The sequence below is a fragment of the Amblyomma americanum genome, chromosome 6, assembly GCF_052857255.1.
Source record: "Amblyomma americanum isolate KBUSLIRL-KWMA chromosome 6, ASM5285725v1, whole genome shotgun sequence".
In the NCBI taxonomy this organism is placed as follows: domain Eukaryota; kingdom Metazoa; phylum Arthropoda; class Arachnida; order Ixodida; family Ixodidae; genus Amblyomma; species Amblyomma americanum.
The window spans coordinates 17,474,919-17,496,765 of NC_135502.1; the positions used below are offsets into that span (position 1 = coordinate 17,474,919).

Below are 21,847 nucleotides of genomic sequence, written 5' to 3' on the forward strand. Positions count from 1 at the left end.
GCCACCTCATTTTTTAAATGTTCATTTTGCACGTCTAACTATTAGTCGCTGCTTACAAAATTTCCTCAAAAACGACGTTAACAATAGAAGCGTCATTTCCCAAACCGCCGGCGGCGTTGAGTGCTTGAAGCCGAAGCCTGAGCGAAGAAGAGGGGTGGTGGGGAATGGAATGGGAGTGATCAGAAAAAACTCAACGCTCTTATGACCTCGAACATGATTCTAACTGGTGGCGGCAAAAACAGGCTTCCCGCTTCTTCACACCACTCGACGGTCGCCACAGATTCTTGGGCCGTGTGTTTAACTGGCAGCCTCTCATGCTGTGGTTGTTGTTTACTCAGAAGCGTTGGCACATACCCACGGTCGGGGATTGGCCAGGGTTTGGTGGAAATCCAGACAGGAAAAAAAGTTATAAAAAGTCATAAATAAAAAGTTGAGGATTCTGGATACGATTAACGAATTTTGAGAGATTTTGCTGTGGGGTAGATATCGTCGCCTACATCCCCTTTTTTTCCTATCGTTATTTGCCGTGTATGTTTGTGAAAGCCGTGAAAGGAAAAAATGCTTTAGGGAAACGAAACGCGCACAAACTGTGTCTCTTCTCGCGTACACCTCAAACACGCTACACGTATACACCTCAACTACGGTGCGACAGCCTGGAGCACTCGGCGAGCGGGGCAACAGCGACATTCGACGCCAACGCCAATCATTTCAAACAAAAAGGAAAAGATGCAAAAGTGCAAATGCGAAAGCAAAAGGCAAAAGCTAGCCTACTAACTCAGATTTGCAACATCTCATTTCATGACCGCCTGTCAATTTTTTTTTCGTCGTCCTAGCACTGAGTATATCTACATCCATACTCTCACTAGTAATCCACGAACGAATGTGTCCATAACATAGTCGCTTCTTTCGTTCCGCAACTGTCAACGGCAGCATTTCTTGATATATTTGCTTTTCACTCCGTCGGCTGTCTGTTTTCGTCCCAAATCATACCCCATCCGTGAATGTTTAGAACTTAGGTTATTAAAGCAACAACTGCACTCCTTCGGTCTTAAGTGGGTTCGTTGCCGACAACCCCGACTGCGTGTGTACCCCAATCATTTTGAAAGTATCAGCGCGATGATGTCGAGACCACAGCGTTGGTTTCCTTCGAGCCAAGGAATGCACCTATCTTGAATTGACAGACACGTGTAAACCTACAAAAATAAGCTCTTCAGGACATTTCCAAAATTATTTCTGGGCCCTCCACTCGTCACGTACTTATTGCGTTCCGCTACTATAGGCTGTCGTGTAAAGTGCTTTGTTCTCAGTCACTTTCCGATCTGGGCAAGGAGTTCAGCAATATACATGTTACGCCCCTACGCACCACAAAACTCAATTCTTTTTGTTGTTCCTAACTAACGTAGATAACTTTTTCTAGGGCACTCTGGCCACAGCGTTAGTGACGCATTCGCGTTTTTCCAAGCCCGGATGGGGCACCGCGCTCGGTCACCGCAGCGCTCTCGCGCCTTGTCGCAAAGTTTACTACCCGCGTTATTTTTATTCAGCGATGAGGGAGCTGCGAGGCATTTGTGTCAAGCACGCGCTCGTTCATAACGCGCGTGAATGAACGCTGCCGGGCTGCACGCACTCTGAAGTGACTGCGCTATGAAACGGAGAATTTGGCGTCATCTAAATCATCAATGTGTCGTGAGCAAGTGGCGATTAAGCTCCGCAGTGACCCGAAAATCACCCGTCCGGTAGAAAGTGCTTCCACATCACACGCTGCTAACAGCGATAATTTGGGCGCCTAACGATACCGGCGCTTGTCTGATTTAGTTTAGATATTTACATACACGTTCGTCTCCACACTCACTCCATAGCAATGCATCCGTTATGACTGCGTTCTGAGCAGGGTTATAAAAAAATAGTAGTTTATCCCGTCGTCAGAGCAGGCGTATGCATGCAACGCATGGCAGGAGATGCGTACCGCATTATAGGACGCCTCATATATGGCAGCCGCACTCGGGTATTGACTATTAGCCGCTGCACCGGCCGCCTCCTTCTCTCGGTTCTATTCTTGGACCCGAAAAGCGCACATGGTCTCCCTGGCTGCTTTCGAGGCTTGAAGAACTTCTCGTTATGCTGGACAGCGCGCCGTTGGCGTAGGGATTTCGAAGCGCCACACTAACAAATCAGGAAGGCACAAGATGAAGAATTAAAGCAGGGGCGCGAGAAACGAGCAGACGGAACACACCGCTTGAGGCCGAGTCAGTAAAGAAAAAAATTCAGCGATAGCCGAGTGGTTTGAGGCATCGGAAAACGGAACGGTTGTTTTAGACACCGTCGGTTCGAATCCCCCTGGCCGTGAAGTTTTCTCCTACTGGATACCACTCGGGCGTAGAGGTTCGGAAGTTTTCGGAAGAGTTTGGCTTTATGTTCGGCCCCAAATTCACTGCAGCTTCCGGACGATATTCGACAAAATTTTTCGAGAATAGGACTTAAGGAAATTTCTCGCTTAAAAGTATATTAAAGAAAGATCCACCGTGCGCCTTCTTTATTTCGCCCATTGTTGTTCGGAAGAATTTTTAACCCGCAAATTGAATAGCCCTCAGTGTCTAACGTGCCATATATAATGGCATTGTTTCGCGAGACTCCTTTACAATCTGTCAGTAGCAACTGCTTTCCTTATTTTTCGTGTAATGTATTAAAAGTATTTTAATGTATCGCACTGCAATATCCATACTTGCAGGGCCCTTTGGGAACGTGATTTCTCAACGGCAGTTTATCTCGCACTCTTAGATATAAGTTCTATATGCATGATGTATTTGCCGATAACTCTGAATAACTCTGAGATTGAGCTTTGACACCAACAATACAGTTCTAAGAAGTAGACTCACTTCCAAAAAAATTACTCTTGTAGCATTATTTTCCGGCAGACATAGTTGGGCACGACGCACCGTGCTTTTCTAGTGTTCGAAATACCACGGAGTGACCATTTTAGATTTCCTGGGAGCCAGATAGACGCACATGGATGAAAACAAGTTGTCCATGCCTAGTCAGCCACGCAGTTTATGAAGTACATGGGGTGCATAGGTATAGTGCGTTTTTCAGCTTCTTCTTTCATAAATGTAGTGAGCGATAAAATTAAACTTCCCGGGTCAGCATTAAATTTATGCTAGCGTACAGTGTGGTGATCGCGTTTTGATGCCAATCAGAGTTTGGTTGCGTCACTGTCACGTCATTCATCGAATTATGCCCACAACGCAAGCCTGCCTTCCTTCTTCCTTAAGAAACATTTCACATACGCCCTGTCTAATGCAGGCCTGCACACATATGATGACGTGGTCAAGTAATGGTGTCTGCTTTAAGCTGGTATAGGTCCGTAGTGTGTACTACGAGTGTATATATTATATGATATGATATATGATATGATACGTAATATTATGATATGATATATTATAACAGCATTTGTTGGCGTGTTCTCCAAACAAACGCAGTCTTCTAAACTCAGGTCGCATGGGTTTTGCCAGAAAAACAAGTTTACTTATCGGGCGCGACAGAAATAACAAACAACATGGATATTTACAGCGTAAATACTACCTGGTCTACTGCTAGTGAAGCGAGAGTTGGGCAAGCGTTTAAACTTAAACGAGGATTGAGGGCCCAGGTATGTAAGCAGATGCCACTCGAAACAAATGAGTGGCAGATGTAATACGACAGTAAGAAAATACAAAGATTGATTAGAGACTGTGCAGTTGAGATTGAGGAAAAAATTGAAATAAGAGGAAAGACAATGAATGATGAAGAGCCTGAAACAGTTCCATAAAGTGGTTCGGTGTCATGATCCTGTGATCAGGATCAGTTCATGTCCTGTGACCCCATGATCTCTGTGTTTGGCCATGCAGGCACATTTATGGTAGGAAGAGAGGCGAAAGCTAAAGTCCTTATTCTGACTCAATCACGTAGTTAATAGTCACAATAGCAACCCAAAATATGCATGTCAGGCGCCACCCAATACCTTGTCGGACATATATGGAGAGACGCAAGAACAACCTTGGTAAATGTGGCCTCTGGTGGCGCTATACTTCTGGTTTAAGTGTCTGCAAGAAGCAGTCCATCATAACTTGCACAAAGGCTCGAGCAAAATCTGTAGTGAGTGGAAAGAAGCCTCTCGATAACCCTGGTGAGGCAGCTTTAGTGAGATTGATCACATTGATCGGCAGTGCGCAGTACTCGAGTGGTAACCAAAATGCCAAGAGGTTGTGTGACCTTCAATTAGCTTTTCACGGACGCCTGTTGAAACGTGCAAGCTGCAGTGCATATTATGATAAGTCTGCATAATTAGAACCTATAAACGAATTTTGCGTTCCTCATAGTGGGGTAGAGAAGGACAAAACGGCTTCTACTGAATCCATGGCACAATGTAATACGGTATAACTTAATGCATCTGCAAAACGTTGCGCAGTTTTTTTTTTCAGAAAATGGTGTCACTTGAATTGCTTTCTAGAAGGATTAGTTTTCATATATCATTGCTGTGATACCCTCCCTGATATCGTCCATATACTGAGCCTTGTCGGCGTTCTGGCGCTGTTGCTTTTTCTTTAAAACTGAGGGGCATCATCGTGATCGCTTGATTCACCTTATGTAATACCATACCGGCTTCTAATATTCGCCATGTGTCTGAATGATGCGAGTCTACCACGGTTATTCAAGACCCGTCTACTCTCTCTAATGCTTCTGTGTAAGCCTCGAGGTTAACTGAGGATGACTGGACAATGTAGGCGATCTATTTTGGCTAGCGCTTCTTCTGGTACTGCAGCGCTTCCAAGCGACGAGCACGCGTTCGAAATAAGATAAAGGTTGTCCTTTATTAGAAACTAAAAATCTGCTTTGAGGAAGCAGCGCATAAAAGAAAGCAGAAAAACGGGTGAGGAGATGTGTACTCAGAACAGGGACACAAGCCTTCTTTTGTTATTACGCACAATCTCGCCGCGGGCAAAACAGAAATGCCAAAATGAATTCGCAGAGGTGGGCAGGAAAGATTCCGACACAAACGGGCGCTCTTTTCATAGCCTCATTTTTAATAAAACCTTCGGATTTCTTTCCCTGAACGCGAATCGTTTGACAATGGTGTGCGCCCTGGTTTTCGCATTAAGCAATATCAGCAAAAAAAAAAAAACAAGGATAAACCCTTCTTCGTGGATCCTTTGTGTACGCGTCAGTGCTAATGCATTTTTGATGCGGAGGCAAACAGATAAGAAAAAAAACTCGGGAGCAAAAGAAATCATTCACTGACAGTACTGGCATATGGTGCAGCTCCTGGCTTGCTACGACAGCTGGGGAAATGCGCACACGGCAGACATTGCTTGGCTGTGCGAAAAAAAGACCAGAATTTAAAAAAAAATTTCTAGCTAAAAAATCATCACCACTGCCATCCATAGTTTCAGAAGCGCTTGTCATTTATCCAAAGCATGTCTTTTGGCTTTTTTTCGTTTAGAGACGAGAATTCTTCATAATAATAGTAAAAGTGATTTTGTTTTATTTTTCATGCTGCTGCCCGTGGGCTATTGTGAGCAATGGTATCATAAGATATAAAGTTTCCCAAACTCGCTGGCTTTGCTTTTCTGGATAAAAAATGGAAAGAATGTTTGAAACAATCTATCATTTTCTCACTGCCTTCGCTTAAAAGACGCCGCTGAAAAATTAGCGGATCGACGGGCTTAATCAGTTTATAACATTCCTTGTGGGCGACAGTTACTTTCTCGAACAAGCATAGGTGTATTCACGTAGATATTTTGCGCATAATAAGTGTTTCTGCCGAGAGAGAGGGAAATGCAAGCTGCTTGCAGCGCACCTGGAGTGGATCCTGTTTTCTTTCGTTATAAATTCGGTGCACTTGCCTTGTGTTTTCTCGATTATACGCGCGTGGAGCTAAGGGCGTGTGTTAGCGAAGCAGCCGTCTGAATTTGGGGCTGTCATATTTCTTTACCTTAGCAATGAAATGTCTGTCGTATCATCTGCGATGAAGCCCGCAAAAATATAGTTTTTACGCGCGCTTGGCGATGCATATGTACTTATAAAAACGAGATCAAAGTTTCAGCCGCCACAAATTCAGAAAGCTTGTTTGGAAAAGCTTGGGGTTGACGCCTAGGGAAACACGGCCCCAACGATAAATATCTTAAAATTTCTCTGGTCGTACTGTTGTAATGGCAGGGGATGGGATATATTTGAGAGCAGAAAGTTGGGCTAGTTGGTTGATATGCATACTGATGAAGTTGGCGTGGAACAACGAGGACAAGCGAGACAAACAAAGACGAGCGCTCGTCTTTGTCTCGCTTGTCCTCGTTGTTCCGCGCCATCTTCTTCAGTATGGATATATTTGAATTTTGATAGCAATTTATTGTACCGACCTAACAATTTGAGCTCAGTTTTGCAGTTTTTTTTTTTACAGTACGCACATTTTTTTAAATATATACATCAGTTTTTAACATTCCTGCAATCTGGAGAACATTAATGAAAGAAAATATAATTTCATCATTTTTTTTCCACGCTCTTACTTTGTGGCCATCAGAAGGTAAAAGGCATATTTTATTTCTCTATTCTGTCACTGCAGTGGAGTGAACAGCAAATGTGTCACAAGCCCCTCTGTGAACAGCTTTTTAAAAGCACTTTTCCTCGAAGAAGGCGAAAGCTGTCGCGGCCTGGAAAGTACACGGTGTTTCGCTGGAAGACCAGACCAACGCAAAAAGAGCTGCTCGCTTCGTATACAAGCACTAGACCGTTTCCTTTGCGCCCATTTTTCTTCCTGCTGGCTATTGTCGCCGGCACTCAGAACGTATTACTAATTCAGCAGTATGCGATACAAAAAAAGTTCAGAGGAGAGTGGCGGGGGAGTGAGGGTGGGGAGAGTGGGGAAGGTGGGGGGGGGAGAAGCAGGTACATCTGAAGGCAGATGCTGCCGTCTTACGAGAATGAGCGCAGTAGCAGAGGCGTTTAAAATGCGACTGCAAAGCCGCGCAGGCGACTTACGCCGGGCGTGCGTAAGGAAAATCTGCGACCTGGTACATACTGTTCCATCAACAGCAACAACAATGACGACCGCAACTTGGAAGAGTAGCGAGAATAGCAGCTCTCAGCGCCGGCGTGTTGCGTAAACAGAATCGTCAAGTGGAACTTTGCTCGGAAGCTTGCCTGTCGGAAGTCGGCGCGGCGGCTGCATCCGCTTCGCACTATGCGCCGAAGACACGCGGCCTACAGCTCTTGTTGGCAAAAGAAAGAAAAATGAAATACCTGCTGTAGAATCTCTCAAAGCGTGCCCCAAAAAAAGTGAGAAGGACGAGCAAGGATGCAGAGGATGGGAGGTTTAAGAACCGAGGCACGCTGCGCCGCTCTATGCAACGACCGAAGATTTCTCGCCTCGGCTTGGCCGCGTCGCGGAATTTCTTTATCGCCTCCGCACTTCCCAGCCTCCGGCCGATGCATCTTCCTCCCTCGCTGTCCTGCTGGACGCCATTTCCATCCTCTCTTTCTCGCCTCTCTCTCCGGTACTTGCATTCTCTGGCTGGCGTGCCCACGACGATGGGTGGCGGAAATTGGAATCGCAGCCAGGGCCTCTCATTGGATGTTGTGGAACTCGCAGCACCCCACCTCTTCTCCCTCTATTCTCCCGCGACAGCTCCGGGTTCGTCCCATTCAGGACGGCATAAAGCCCGCCAGCGCGAAGCTCGGTTTTCTCTACGCCTATATCCGTGTCTTTCGCAGAGCTCCAGGTGAGCCTCTCGGCCACATTCCGATTTCACCTCTCCCTTTCGTCTTATCTCCTCTGTCTTCTCTTTTTGTTTTCGGCTGTCGGCTCGTGCAGGCGTAAAGTGAGTGTCGTGAGCGTACGTAATACCGCTGCGCATTGCCATTAAACAGCACCGAATGCCGGCGCACAGACAGGCTCGCCTAGTTCCGCCGCAAGACGAAGATGCCGTGCAGTGCGGAGACCTTGTATAGCATCGACCCACTCGTCCCGTAAAAACATGCGCCTGCTCTTCGATAAACAACCGATAAAGTGTAGAAGAAGCAAAGATGAAAGTGTTGCTTCCTATGATTGGACTTTTGCGGCTCTGTACAGCTGCATCTATTCGGGCTGCTCGGAGTAGGCGGCACAGCTGTATCTATTCGCATCTATTCGCCAGTATTACTGCAGATTGTCCTGAATGAAATGAAGATGTCAGCGAGGAGGTCTACAAGACGAAAATGCACCAAGAATTGCGGGGGAGTGGCGGGATTACGGTACCCTCGGTGCGATATCACGTGGTCGCAAAAGCAGGGGAACTGCGCTGAAGTAAGCTTCTTTGACGATCCTCCCACACTGTTCGGACGCGGCAATAAAAGTTCCATCGTGGCACGTAGCGCAGACAAGAAAAGACAGCGGCCCACTCTTCACGTGAAGTCAAATCCGATTCGACTCCCCGGATCGCGTCTTTGTCGGGGACGCGAAAGAGGCTTACGCCACCACACAACGTAGCGGATGTGAAACGCGGCCACTTTGCAAGACGATTTCTTGCCAGATAATCGGCTTGTGCCAGCTTAATAACGTATCCACAGCCTCAATCAAACGTTCCTATGATTAAAAGATGATCAGCGGCTTTACACTTCGACGGCGTCAAATCTGAAACCATGCACGTGTCAGAAGACCTGACAGTTTTTTTCGGCACAAAAAATTTCTTGACGAAAATTTTGACTGAAAATTTGTACAGTGGCTGCGAAAATGTAACGCGAAATTAAGCCACAATTGTCGCACAGCTGCAGTGTTTTTAGGTCGGCAGTCGGAAACGCCTCTTACAGAGTGGAGGAGCAAGCTGGCGGTAACGCCATGAGGTTGTTAATTACGGAACGACAGACGATCACATACAGACAAATTGTAACCCAGCGGCTTGCCTCGGAACTGCTCGCGACGCGCTTTCGCGGCTCCTTCGACCTTCGCTTGCCTTCGAGAATTCCTTACTTGTGCGGAATGCACTGTGCGCTTTTGACACTGACGCCACCATGCCACAGCTTCGGCGATGCGCACCAAGGAGGTCCTCACGCCGCGTACACTATGCTGCGACTTTAATGACACGCACTGCGGGGTCTTGATGCCTGCTGGCTTCTTGTTCTGCTACTCAATTTGCGGGGTCTTGATGGGCTCGCCGCTTTCTTTTGCGGTCGTGAGCATGCCGCAAGACTTATTCAGCAGCAGATTCTGTTCGCACCAGCGGTCACTAGACACCGAGTGAGCCGCGTTACACAGACCGATGGTAAAAACAAAGACCAAGAGGCTCGAACCCATTTTTGCCCGCACGAATGCCTATAAGTATTCATTTTTTCCTATTACTATTACTGATTGGAACGCACTGCCTCATGATTCTCCTTTGCTTGCCTGCCTTGAGAAATTTCAACCGTCGGTTGGCGCTGCCTGTGACGCGATGTGTTGTTGACACTGCGTTTTGTTTCTTTCATCCTGTGCCTATTTAGCGTTGTATAAGTGTTGGTCGTCCATTTTAGTACTTGTTTCGTCGTCATGTTTCTTTTCTTTTTCTTTCAAGGTCGAAGTTTTGTACTCCATTGTTTTGTGCTGTGCCTCTCCTGCTTGGACCGTATTTGGTCCGCAGATTGTGATAAATAAATAAATAAAAATAAACTCACGGGCGCCTGGCTCCGACCAGTGCACAGTGCCTTCTGTTCTCTTCGCCACTTGCTGACCTCCCCACGCGTTCGTTCTCTATAGCTGTCCGCCGTAGTGCGGGAGCCAACGGCTAGACCGCATTTTCGGGATTCCAGGCACTATCGCTGTAAAGCATGGAATAAGATTCGGTCTCCTTGCGAATGCGACCGACGCGGTGTTTGACTATCGGTGCAATTTACGCATTCTTCATGACGGCTAGTTCTAGTCGACCAACGTGCTTTCGGTTTAACCGTATCGTTCCCTGTAGCCAAGCGATCATGCTTAAAGTCGAGTGGTTTGAAGGCAACTGTTCTATGCAGCAGATAAAATGTCCAACTGTTTGCGCAGCGTTCAAGCACAGTTGTATACAAAAATTCCTATTTACTAAAAGAGCGTCAGCCTTAGCTCCACGCAACCTGAAGCTCCCACCTAGACTCAAGTATACGTGTATAGAATGTCATGTGCTAATACTCCTTTCTGAACCTGAACTTTTAACGTTAATGGGAATACCTAGATGGAGGCTGCGGAAACCGCAGCGCGGAGATTAAAAATATGAGTGACCCGGGGTAATTCAGCATGAATTCCGGGGGGTCTAGACCCGGGGTAATTAAGCATGAGCGACGAAATAAGCGAAAGGGGTTTGTGAGGTGAGAAAGCTGGGGTAAAGGCAACGTTCAGAACCCGGACTCAGTAGTTGCTTTAATTGCAATGCGCATCCAGCCTTTTCCCGCCATATTCACGTGGGAAGGCTTGCGTCTGCCGAGCGCACCTGGATAGAAACAACGATTACCCATTGATCTACAAGCGAACACCGTTTACTTGGCCGCGTTGGTAGGAGGGTAGGTGTTCATTTCTGTCAAGTCAAGCTGTGTCATGAAGATGAAGTAGCAGCAGTAGGCCGGAAAGCAGACAGCCTCGACACAGTAAAGGGGCTTCTATGAGCAATCCATGGGAAAGAATTTCTGCAGCCATTGCACCCAGGGATTCGCATGTGTAACAGCATTAGAACGCCCGTTATCGCAAAAAAAAGTGCCCGGTGTTGGAATGTGAAGCTTCGCCTGGTAGGAGACAAAAGAGAGAGGAAGAAATATCCTCTACACTTTGCTGGCATATGAGGCTGAGGAAAAGTGGGAGAGAATAGGAAGAGAGGGCGCGAGACGACGGGCGGCTAGAGGGATATCGCGATAGCCAATCAGAGTCGAGGGGAGGAATAGCGGAGAGAGGAACCGGCGTGTCACATAGTGTCTGATGGGCTGGACCACGCCACCTGCTCGCACGATCTGAACCCGTCAGCGCAAGCGGCTGCTCCGTCTGGAGGAACTCAAATGCTAACGCATATTCTGCTGCATAAACTGCACTGATCGTTTCCGAATTTTTTCTCAAATTTTTCTGGTTTACGCATCCACTTCAGATCATTAAGCTGCTGCTCTTTTCTTTTTTGTTCCATATATAGCTCGCGCGTTATGCGTGCTTCGTCGAACCTGTCAGCTGTACCCCCACGCAAGTGGGCGCTCCGCTTTCTGAAAGAGGACGCAGTCAGTGGCAGTGACTCGCGGCCCATTGGAAGCGAGCGTCACTCGCTGCTCGGCCTCGCGCGCTTCTTTCGCCCCACGCGGACGCGGCGTCCCAGTGCGCGCCGCGCTGTTTGCGCTTGCCAAACCATGTCGATTCGGTTGTCATGGCCTGCCGAGCCCAGATTGCTCGGAGGTTTCTCTTTGCATTGCTTCTGTGCTTCGCGTTGTTCCGGCTCGGAGTTTGTGTTTACTTCTACACGCCGCGCGATGCTCAGCGACGTGGAAAGTACGGGCACTTTTCCACTTCAGTGAGCGCAGCCTTGTTGCCTCTCTTATAAACGCTGCCGCATGAGGATTTTTTTTCGACGTTGCTGTTGTTTCTTCAACTCTTACGCTGCGTGACGAGCCTTAGTGTACCGTCCTGCTTTCCTTCATTGCGGTAGCATGAGATCGCGCATCTCCTGTCAGCAGACATAAAAAATAAGAAGGCTTCGCAGCGGTGTTTGATTTTTCTCTAGCATTCTCTTCCCTTTCTGTGGCATCGGCCGCAGAAGATATTAGGGTTCTTTCTAAAAACACTTAGAGAAACGAAACAATCTTCATCCACGTGCGCCCTTGATGATAGGCAGTGATGCCAGGTTGCGCCATTAGTAAACCGGGGTAATTTTTCATTGGCCATCAGTCTGATTATTCCTCGCGTCCCATATATTGTGTCGCAGCTTCCCAATTTTGCCACTGCTCTTGACAGCTGGACTTTATCCCATGACTACTTAAGTTACAAGTTCCCTGAGAAATTCTTACCAAGGTTAAGCCTCCTCAGAGAGCTTCTGAAACTTACCGCAATAACTAAAATTGGATAACTTTTTACTGTAAGAAGTTATCGTAAACTGTGGTGCCTCGATGGCAGCACCGATTTACCAAGCTTAACCAAGCTCTACCATGCTTTACCAAGCGCAGCGTGTTATGAGCACAGAAAACTCGGAGTTCCTCGAAGCGTGAGTATTCCGAGCCAACGCCTAAGACCCCTGTAGCTTTGCCTTCCTCTGAGATTAAAAAAAAACATTCAAGCCCACCACCGGGTTCTCCCGAAGTTTGCCGGTTTTGGCGGGGTGGTCGGATTATAGACAAGTACCGCTCTCCCTACCTATCACAGTGTCTAACTAAGCATGCTTCCTTCAATACGCTTGCCCAGAAAGCCTACCATGGCTCGTATTTCGCCCTGTGGGGCTCCAGAATTTGCGCACACACGCATGCCTTAAGGAAAACAGCAATTTTTGCCGTATCTGGAGGCCGGTAAGTGACATATCAGATTTGCTCGCATAAAGAGTGCACAATTCCTCAAAATTTGAGGGATTTTTTTTATTACAGGAGGGAAATATTCCGAAACAATTTCGGAATATTTGCCTCCTGAAATGAACAAATCCCTCAAATTTTGGATGCGTTAAAAGCGAAACGGAAAGTAGGCTGAGGGAACAAATAGTTCATCGGGTGAAATAAACTTGTTGGCTGTTCGTCTCCCCTAGGCTGAGGTGTGGCGGTGTTCACATTCGACAGATGATGTTTTATGCTAGGGCGTAATCATTTCGGCGTTCAGAAAACGATGCCTACTCTCGCTCACTATCATCATCAGCAGAGCGGGCGCAATCAGTAAAGGATGCGTTTATTACCTGAAGAAAAAAAAATTCTCTTCTGGACAGCCAAAATAGGCAGTGCGTTAACTGTGTGAGCATGTTCATTACGCAAGTAAATACGGTATCACTTCATCGAATCATCCATCTGCACTCTGTACCAGCTGATTTGGAAAACAAACCACACGGCTGTGTTCGTGCGCTCCTGGCCCATCGCAGCTGCTTGCTGCAAAAAAAAAGGGGGAGGGGGCATATTTAACACCCCAAAGATGTTTTAACCCAGCTGGAACTTGACTTAAATGTCAACGAACTGTGAGAGAGAGTCTAGGTAAGCAACCTGAGAACACGTAACTAGTACATCCTAAAATACTGCCAACACCAACATTTGAAAACGCAGGCACGTGATCGCAATGGTCGTAACGAAAGCGAACCCCAACGATGCTCCAAAGAGAGGGCAAGGGACACCAAGGAGGCCGTGCTTTCCCCAGATGAAGAACAATCACAATAGCAATATTGATTTGTGTATGGCATTCCAGGAAGTGCTTGTGTCATGGGATACATTGGCCGCATCCGTCTTTGGCCATCCGAACCGTCAGAATGCCTCGTTTCTGCATTGATTGGCCTCCTACCTCCATCATTGGTTTCTATGTGTCCCTTTCGTTACGCGGCCGTGGTGCAAGAGGAGCCAATATACGGAGGCTTTAACAACGGCACAGAAAAGGAAGATCAGCTCTTCGATGACAGCACGGTTTCTGCTCAATCGTAATTCGCGAGCGCAAATCATCACTGACAGAGGAAGAAACCTCCTATTCGAGAATCTGGCGTTTCCGTACGTTCTCCTCCGTGTAGCTGAACCCGTTTCGTGCCGAGAGACGCGCCCGTGTTGAAGCGCAAAAGCTCAACTCTGTCTCGGCATCGTCGTCGTCGTCCATTATCGCTCTTCCCGGGGCGAAGGGAAGAGAGGAAGAAAAAATACATGGAGAAAAGACAAGGACACCGAGAAACCGGGTCATCTGGAAGCAGGTGCTATCTGCAAGGAGTCTCGACGAACCCTGGGGGGAGGGAAAACTTGGCCGGGAGAAACGAAGCCGCTAGGGAAAGAGGCCTGGTAAAAGACACCAGGCAATGTGGGGAGAAACAGGGGAGGATGGGGAGGTAGAGAGGCAGGAAAGGAAGGAGAGGGATAGGGAGCTACTTCTCGAATCTCCTTTCGCCCGGCTGCTCACGCCGTCGCACCCGCCCCTTGGGGGAGCTGGTGCCGCTGCCGCTGCCGCTGCTGTTTCTGCGATGGTTCCCCTTCGGGGATCGATTTGGTTCCTTCAGCTGGCCAGCGCCTTTGCTGTCTCGCCCTCCCGGCCGCTTCGCCGGTGTGATCATGCCAGCGCCTGATCAATCCGGACCCCCGGCTGCGACGCCATAAATACGGCCGCCACCGTGGCTTGGAAACTCACTTACACGGCCCTTTACGCGTTTTGACCCGCGCGCCGATGCTTGCTTTTTTTCGCCCTTTGTGGCGCCCCTCTAGATGCGTCGCTCCATCTCCGCAACTTCCCTTCTCCCGTTACCCGCCCCTCCCTCTCTTCCCTCAGCACGCGCCACCTTGATTCTGTTCTCCTGTTATTTAGCTTTGTGCCCGAGGCAATGAGTTGGAGTGGGAAGGCGGAACACGCATCGCGGCCTTTGTTGTCCATTTGGCACGATGGATGTCTGTAAAGAGGAGGAAGGCTGAGAAGCGAGGGAGTTAAGCTAGGGTGCAAGCGTGGCTGAATAGTGGACCGATGTCGGAAGATGGGCCGAAGCTGTAGAAAGAGATGGGGTGTTTGGCTGCTGGTCCCCCACAGGTGAAAAATTGAATGTGCTTGCGGACCCGATCTCGTTCAGCTTCTCTTTTTATCGGTCGTTGTGGGCTCAATGATTCAGACTGCAGGAACGACATTGTTACCCTATTTTGCTCGCGTGAACAAAGGGCTAGGAGACGTGTTAGAAAGCACACAAGAACGAGGTTCCACTTCCTTGATGTCTCTGCTCCGGTCGCTGATAACAGCCATTCACATGTGAACAAATTTGCACAGAAGAACAGTAGTTTTGTTTCCTGAAGTGCACAAGAGGGGTTGAAAAGAAGGGAGATCTAAGTTGCATACTGCCGTTACGTGGCGATTTGTTTGACAGCTACTCGTCTAGTAACAAACCCATCATCTTATGGGTCACCGCGTGAGAGTATGAGGTCCAAGACAGTGCGTTCAAAGCAGGCTAATCTAAGTTGGTTCATGGACTATAATGGACGGCTGTCAGAATAGCAATAGACAGGTGACTTGGTAGCGCCGTTCTCTCTATCGTAGGCTTAGCGCCGAAGGTACAAATGACACTACCGAATCTTGTTCTCAAGGGAGAGTAAGCAATGTATGCCTTGAGTCTGGACCACTGGAGAAAGGACCAAATGTTCAGCAGATATTCAGCGTGCAAACACAAAGATATGGCTAAAAAGCCAATCTGGGGAGATGAGAACAACAGGCCTTAAGAAAATACCGCGGATTTTTATCTCGGCTGTAAGCCGTCACTGTGTTTTGTATGAACTCTCAATGTTGGTAATATGATGAAGTGAAATAGGCATTGAGCTATTGAAAGCTGCTTAATACGTTATATTTGTGTATATTTGCTCTGCGGCACTTTGGGGCCTTTTATTTTCATAAAGATTTTCTGACATACTTAAAGTGTAATATGAGATAGGTTGACGATGTTGTTGGCTAGAGATTTGATGAGCATTACATTGGTTCTGCCAGCAATTGCTCTACCCGTAGTGACGCAGTAAATAATAATCGAAGACCAGAGATTGCAGCACAGTTATCTGATCTAGGCAAGCGCACAAACACCCATAATAGTCGTGCACTGCCGCTGTCCCCATTAGAAGTCGAGTTCAGTGCCCTGAAGGAATTATGGGAAAAGGCAAGAGACCTGCCTCTTAATTGCCCGGTTCCCATGGATGTAAACAATGCGCTGCTGAGAACAGTGCGGTACCTCTGCTCTCTTTTTCGCCGTCTTTTGGGGGAAAGCAACGCCTCCAGTGGGATTCGCCGCGTAGCCTCCTTATTATTGTCTTCTATATCCTTCTTATTATTGCACTTAAAGGATGCCAAAAGTAACCGAAATCAAGCAACGCCGAAGGAAATGTTTCGTTCTCTTAATTTGTGGTTTTCATTATTAGGAATTCAGCAGTGTAATTATTCTTTAAATCATTTCCCATTAATCGACAGCACAAATTAAGAAAAAAAAAAGATTCCCCTTGGCGTTTCTTGATATCGTCTCTTGTTTGTCTCGTTGAATTGTATGTCACAACGAGCCCCTCATGTCCCTATCCTTGTCTACGTATTGTTGCACTGATAAGCTGTAACGAAGCCTTCTATATCCTTCTTATTGTTTCACTTAAAGAATGCCAAAATTCACCGAAATCAAGGAACGCCGAGGGGAATGTTTCGTTCTCTTAATTTGTGGTTTTCATTGTTAGGAATTCAGCAGTGTAATCATTCTTTAAATCATTTCCCATTAACCGACAGCACAAATTAAGAAAAAGAAAGATTCCCCTTGGCGTTTCTTGATATCGTCTCTTGTTTGTCTCGTTGAATTGTATGTCACAACGAGCCCCTCATGTCCCTATCCTTGTCTACGTATTGTTGCACTGATAAGCTGTAACGAAGCCTTCTATATCCTTCTTATTGTTGCACTTAAAGGATGCCAAAAGTCACCGAAATCAAAAAACGCCGAGAGGAATGTTTCGTTCTCTTAATTTGTGACTTTCATTATTAGGAATTCAGCAGTGTAATCATTCTTTAAATCATTTCTCATTAATCGACAGCACAAATTAAGAGAAAGAAAGATGCCCCTTGGCGTTTCTTGATATCGTGTCTTGTTTGTCTCATTTAATTGTATGTCAGAACGAGCCCCTCATGTCCCTATCCTTGTCTACGTATTGTTGCGCTGATAAGCTGTAACGAAAATACTTTCGTTATTTTCACGCTTTTAAAGCAATAAAAAAGGAAAACCTAATAAATGTGATGCAGCCTGAGAGGGCTGGGAAGCAATGTTAATAATAGATATTGCATGCGGTACTTCATTGAAAAATCAAGACTCGCGCCTGTCCAGGAGGGAACGTTTCCACACGAATTCACGTTCTCTATTGAGAATGGGGGCGAGAGCTTTTCAATAATATTTGCGTCCAGCCTGAATTTATTCCACTTAGCGCGAACACCATGTCGTTCAATTAAGCAGTGGCTGCGGGGAGACATAGAACTAATAGAGCTGGTAAATTGAGCTCCTCACCTGTGATTTTTTTTTTCTTGTCGATCAAAAGAAAAATTTTGTCCCCATGAGAGAAGTAAAACACAAGAAAACGCACTTGGGCTTCTTTTAATATCGACTGGTGGTGTTCGTCGCGAGGATTACGAAGGATTATGCTGGTCGCAAGGGATCGCGTAGAACATAATCTCCTTTCCGTTCATTGCAGAATGAATGCGGTTCTAATGAAAAGTGAGCTAAGGCTCTTTTATTTCATCTAAAAGCAGAGATACGTCATTACCTCCTAGTTTCCTGTCTCAAAGTCCCGTCCAATGTCGGTGAACGTCGGAGACAATATAACGTCTCATTTTAGAATGCATAACCACACCCTCTGCGTTGTCCGAATTAGCCGGCTATACAAAAATTAACACAGTGCTGAATTTACGGGGATTAATTTTAAGCCGGTAGGAAACTCGAACAGTGTAAATATATTTTACCGAATTCGAAAATGCCAAGGGCTTGCATGGCAGTAATATTCAAGTGAAGCTCATCTTTTACTTTAGCGAGAGCGTTTTCAGTTTGAAATCATTGATATTTAAGTAAGAAATACACGCAGTATACACGCAGTAACAGACATTTAGCATACTGTGTACCGCGTTACTTCTTACCAGAGTACTGGGGGCCGCCCACCGCCAGTGCGCAGGCGCTGATTGGTCCGGGTGCGGCAGACGGTGCGCAATTTCCGGGTGCTTGGCGCCATTTGGCTCCCTCACGATCTGCGCATGCGCGTTGACGGCGCGCGGGTTCCCGGTACTCCGGTAACGGTAAGTGCAACGATAACACCGTACACTGTGTGCTAAATGTGTCTAATATTAACTTTTGATGACTGTATTTGACCTCACCGCCAGGAGATGAATGTGTACTCGAGAAAATTTGTATTTTTTATGAGTGCATGGAGCCTTTAGGCGGAGTATACGGGAGTCGCGTTGATTATGTCGCAACCGAAAAGTATCTGATTGCCCAGAGCGCGACTTGGAGAAGGCACTCTTATGTGCTATGGGGAAATGAGAGAAGCCAGATATAAAGCCATTGCCACTGTTATGCACCCGTGCAGTGCAAAGTGCCTGCAATCTTTATACAAGAAGCATGTACGGCCGAATCCCGCGTGTTTTTTTTTTTGTGCAGTATCTTTTTTCAGTCCCTGAATAAACTCCTCCCCACTTTCAACACTCGTCCCGGGGGCTCAGACTAAACTTTGTGTTTGTAGTGCATTAAAAAACAGTGAGACATGCCTGCTCTTGTAAATAATCTATAATATTTCAAGTTAGGAATACAGATTTCTTTCAATAGGATGAAGAAATAACCGTGAAAGTTCTGAACGAGTGTCGAAATTGGATAAATTACCAATCGCGATAGGAAAAAACAAAATGATTAAGCTAGGAGCATGCAAAAAGATCATTTCGTAAGAAGTCCCCTGTGTGTGGCCTAATGCGGTGCAAACACAAACAAAACAGGCACGTAAGACACACAAGAGCAAAAACCAACATAATGTCTTTAGGTCTGCTGCGTATGCCATTCTAAAATCAAACCCCAAATTGGATGAAACGAATAGGGAAACGGCGTAATCTACAACAAACACACCTAAACAATACAACCTATAAAACAATGGGTTAAGACAAATTGCCAAGAAGAAAAATCAGGACAAAAAACGCAACGCCTCGAGCGTCTTACAACCCGGGTTACGTCTACGGACGTGCGACTCTTGACTATCTCCTGATTCCAACAGCGAACTACCGAAATCCGCATACAACACGGTTTCGCAGTAGGTCGTACTGCTTCGCAACCAGTAAGGTGCAGCTGTCGCAAAATCATGGCTGGCTCTAGCTTCGAATTACATACGCTTCTCGCAGTATCAAGAACATTGAGAAAGCTGCACAGAAACTCGAGGCGCAGGAGCCAGAGAAGCAGAAACCCAATTTCGGTGAGAAACTTCACGCCAAGCGATCCCAACCAACGTCATGGGAAGCGCCGTGCGTTTAGTCGCGTTCATTGCATACGTACCAGGGGAGAAGAAAAGAGGAAGGGAGAAGTGGGAAGCTGAAGAGAAGGGCGTTTCGCCATTTTCGGATGCAAATACTGGTCGCCGTTTGTCCTACACTTCTGCACAATCCCGCGTTCTGTGCTACTTGGCTCGACCATTGGATGGAGCGCTTCTTTTGCACACGCTGTGCTTTTCTTTTCAGTTGTTTTTTATTCGTCATCCGAATTCACCGTGTTGTGCCGACGAGGCTTCCGTCTGTTTCGACGTGTGCAGGTGCTTACATTATCGCTGCGCTGAAACACTCGGAATAATGGAAGAGTGTTGCGCCATGCATGTTTAGGCGCCGGTATCATCAAAGAAACCGCCGCTGATGGAAGCGCGTCTTGTTTCCTCCTTTTGTATGATAGCTTTCCGTCAAGATACGCCGTGTTGGTAGATATAAGGAATGCTATGCGTGGTGCATTTAAAGGTTAGTGACAAAGCGAAGAAGAGTGACTGAGAAAAAGAGAGAGGGGTGGGATTAGTTTCTACTGGCAGCTTTACTGCATTAAAAACCAATCCTTAATGAAAGCAGACAAGCAAGAAGGAAGGAAGGAAGGAAGGAAGGAAGGAAGGAAGGAAGGAAGGAAGGAAGGAAGGAAGGAAGCAAGCAAGCAAGCAAGCAAGCAAGCAAGCAAGCAAGCAAGCAAGCAAGCAAGGAAGGAAGGAAGGAAGGAAGGAAGGAAGGAAGGAAGGAAGGAAGGAAGGAAGGAAGGAAGGAAGGAAGGAAAGGGAAGGAAGGAAGGAAGGGAGGAAGGAAAGAAAAGGAAAGGAAGGAAAGGAAAGGAACTGAAAGGGAAGGAAGGGAAAGAGAAGGAAGGGAAAGGAAAGGGAAGAAATGGAAACGGAAGGGAAGGGAAGGGAAGGAACAGGAAGGATGGAAAAGAAAACAAGAAAACGAATGCGGTTGACTAGCTTTAAAAGCGGTTAAAGCGAGCAAAAACGACAGGGCGGATGCGATAAAACCATCGTCTCTTGTTTGCTGCCGTCAGCTAACCCAAGCCGAAGTTTTGCTCAAATATTGAAACGTTTCATGTGGTATGACGAGCCTACGTCACGAAACGAGACAAACATGAAAGGAAGAACCTAAGACGGGACATGGCGAATACGTGTTTTGCTTCAAGCCATAACCTTCGTGACGCGGCTCCCTAATAATGGTAACATATAACTGCTGCAGATATTCTTGCAGTTATTTATAATGTGATAGCATTTAGGGCGTTGTGCAGCAGAAAATGTCCGGCTTCTATGCCAAAAACTTCTCTGATTCGTCGAGGAAGGTAATTTGACCTTGTGAGATCATCACATGCTGAGAACCATGCAGGCGGAAACCTAACGATTGGACTGGGAACAAACTGCCGACCGTTGCCGAATTCAATTTCATTACCAACTGCAGTTTGACCACTAATTGGCCTTTATAGGAGTGAAAACGGAGCAAGCTGTCTCCCAGGTTCGAACCCGACCGCGGCGGCTGCGTTTTCATGGAGGAAAAACGCTAAGGCGCCCGTGTGCTGTGCGATGTCAGTGCACGTTAAAGATCCCCAGGTGGTCGAAATTATTCCGGAGCCCTCCACTACGGCACCTTTTCCTTCCTTTCTTCTTTCACTCCCTCCCTTATCCCTTCCCATACGGCGCGGTTCAGGTGTCCTACGATATATGAGACAGATACTGCGCCATTTCCTTTCCCCAAAAACCAATTATTATTATTATTATTAAGCTGTCTTCTAAGGCACTCCCTTTTAGCGGAAGGCATGTGTGCCGAAGCACTGGGGTAGATTTCTTCCACTTAAAGTACGGAATATTTAAGGTTAGAAAAGAGCTATTTTCTAGCAGTTACGAAGATTATAATTGGGGTTTCAGTGTCTTCTATTTGCTAACCTCAACGCTTTTGATGCCGCGTTTAAAATCATCCTTCTATTGCTAACTGCATCAAGTTAATATGTTTTGCAGTGGTAATATGCCTCCGTTGCCAAGAGTAAGCATTCGATATGTTTAGTAATCTAAATCTACTTCCAAACATAGGGAGATTACCCTGCGTTCAAGGAGAGAGCGCTAGAGAACAGCCTACTATTTTTTGCTCCTGCGTATGCTTATTCATGCTTAGAGTATGCCCACCGTTGCCAAACAAGCAATTGCTGCCTGCCAGCCGTGGCACTGCTCATGAGACTTACGGGAGCCCGCGAAGACCAACCTGGGTCTTACGACCGCTACCGATGGTTGTGTTTGAAATAGATATTTGGCGTGGCAGTGGCGCATCGCTTGATCGCTGCACCACTGCGCCAGTAGAGGTAGGAGGACTGCCCGCGATCTATGAATACGATTGAGATGGTTGTGACGTCATCAACGCCAGCTGACCACCAATAGGACCTATCATAGGACGCCGCCAAATTTGTAAATCTGAGGAACCCCGCAATTTGGGAGTTAGCCTACCTTCAAAAATTCCAGAGAACCCTTCCAAACTTGGAGAGGATACTTAAGTTCCGCCTTAAGGGTATGACGCGGCAGCGTCATTCGGTTGATGCCCATATATGCGGACCCGCCGCGGTGGCTCAGTGGGTAGGGCGCTCAGCTACTGATCCGGAGTTCCCGGGTTCGAACACGACCGCGGCAGCTGCGTTTTTATAAAGGCAAAACGCTAAGGCGCCCGTGTGCTGTGCGATGTCAGTGCACGTTTAAGATCCCCAGG

The 21,847-nt window shown here is 46.9% G+C and overlaps 1 protein-coding gene across 2 annotated transcripts in view; it reads left to right on the plus strand.

The window, feature by feature from the left end:
- LOC144136392 (synaptic vesicle glycoprotein 2C-like) overlaps positions 1–21,847 on the plus strand; it is a 176,577-nt gene that overhangs the window by 31,671 nt on the left and 123,059 nt on the right. Inside the window, exon 2 of one of the 2 annotated variants that reach the window (XM_077668677.1) lies at positions 17,756–17,908. The exons of the other annotated variant lie outside the window; for it this stretch is intronic. The gene's annotated coding sequence lies outside the window, so the exon portion shown is untranslated. The remainder of the gene's footprint in view (positions 1–17,755; positions 17,909–21,847) is intronic. 2 annotated transcript variants of the gene reach the window in all.